At 49.8% G+C, this 1,996-nt stretch overlaps 1 long non-coding RNA gene across 1 annotated transcript; it reads left to right on the forward strand.

The window, feature by feature from the left end:
• The first annotated feature begins 929 nt into the window (after positions 1 to 929).
• Positions 930 to 1,996, forward strand: LOC144094848 (uncharacterized). Its single transcript, XR_013306599.1, has 2 exons — positions 930 to 1,399; positions 1,870 to 1,996. It is a non-coding gene; the product is annotated as an uncharacterized LOC144094848 (long non-coding RNA).

The following is a 1,996-nucleotide window of genomic DNA, read 5'->3' on the forward strand; positions in this document are numbered from 1 at the left end:
CCCTCCGCAACAAACTGTGCGTGCCAGAGCCAAATGGGTATAAAATAGGTCCACCTTTGCTCAGCTTCCTGACCATATTTTTCCATGTCTGCCAGCGTAGGCAAGGGTTGAAATTGCAATTTTTAGTCTAAGTGGCGTGCTTGCACAAGGTTGAATGTCACAAAAAGTTAGCTGTGGTTTCCTTAAGCGCTGTTGTATCTGGTTAGAGTGCTAAAGCTCTTGTGTATCGGGCAACTAGACGCGTCTTGGCGTCTATACCATTCCATTCCGGACAACTGCCAGCACCAGACATCGTCGAAGCGACTTGGTCTTTATTCCCTTCCATGTCGCCGTCGTCTCTTAACGCGCCTTTTTAACGCGCCGATTGACGTCACGCAAAATCATGTGACTTGCATTGCGTTATGCCGTATATGACGCCATACGTTAGCCCAGTATTTTTCTTTCATTTTGCTAAATTATTCTTCAAAGCAAAGCTGAATATCACGGCATGTAGTTTGCACTTGTAGTTATCCTTTCCTATAGCAACATTCATATCGACTACGGTAATCAATCTGCCCAATTAGAGTTTTTTAATTACTCTAAACTTCTGGTATCACATGATGTATTCAATGTAGGCATTCTTATGTTTACTACTAATTACGCTCATTACTATACTATGGCGTTGTCGTAGTAACTAGTACATGCCTACATAACATTATAGTCTAGCGACCCGCCGGAGCTACGCCGCGGCAAAGCACGGAGCTCGGCCAGCGGCCGCTTGTTTCTAGGCGCCGATCCGGTTTCAAGGGACGCCGTTGCTAACCACCTGCTGATCCGCTCGAGGCTAAGGCAACGCACAACGAAACTTTTGTTCGCAATAGCGTAATAGGGCTTCCTCTCTAACAGCCTTTGAATGAATAGCACATAACGCACGCGGCTATAGACAGCAGTTCAAGGCATTCGTTTCCATTCTTTTGATCTTCCATCGTGGTTTCAGATGCCCAGTGGCGTACGCAGATAGGTCGCGATCACCTTAACACACGTCCCGCGTTATCTCAAGTGTGTAAAATGCGGCGCTCGCATCTGCTATCATAACCTATTCCCGTCGGGAGATAGCAAGCAGCGCCCCAGCTACGTGCTATATAAGGGGCTGGTCGACGGTATTCTGCCATAACAGCTGAAGCTGCCATTGCTGAAGGAACAAGTCTGCCTGTCTCATCGGCAGAAATGAAGCAAACCGTCGTTGCTGTCATGGTCCTGCTGCTGCTGTGTGCAGCTTCTGCCCCCGCCATGGGTGCGTGCCCGAGCAACGAGGGCGTCTTCAGCGACTGCTCCTTCTCGGAGTGCACGTCGGCGGGGTGCGCCGCCGCCGGCCTCGAGTGCTGCCCCAAGCCCTGCGGAGGCTCCTGGTGTGTCGAAGGCGAGTGCACACTTCCCTGTTCTTCTATTCGCCCGCTTAACCGAGTAGATTCCAAACGCGGCGAGGTTCTTGGCTCTTTTTGGAATTCATTGCAGCCATACGATTTTGAGTAAACATAGGCGGACGCGATGCAGGCTTGCGACCATTTCTATCTATTACGAACAGTAAAGCTCGTGTTTTGTTTCTACGGTACTCTAACGGCAGGTATAGGCGGTGAGGCGTGGCTGTAACTGCCCCCTTTTAATTGTACTGGGTTCGATACTGGCAGTTGCTGTTTAGAGCAACAGGAGCATTGTCGCCTTTAGTGGGGTTGCCCTGAGCAGTTAGTATTGGAAGGTGATGAATGAGCCTCTGGGTTACCCTGATATCTGCAATTGCCCTCCGTTGTCTTATTCTTTCTATTGAGCACAGTATCGTAACTGCTCGAACCTTTCCGGGTAACGTGACCGTGCTTCTTTTTCTCTTCGCAGGAGTGTAGGACCAGCGTACCCTGACATCGCGGTATGCTGACCCACCACCTCCGGCGGCACCCTGACCTACGTGGTCGCGCTAATTTTGATATTTCCTGGAGTATGAAATAAAAGCTGGCGCCCAATA

Source organism: Amblyomma americanum, chromosome 6 (genome assembly GCF_052857255.1).
Source record: "Amblyomma americanum isolate KBUSLIRL-KWMA chromosome 6, ASM5285725v1, whole genome shotgun sequence".
NCBI classification, from domain to species: Eukaryota; Metazoa; Arthropoda; class Arachnida; order Ixodida; family Ixodidae; genus Amblyomma; species Amblyomma americanum.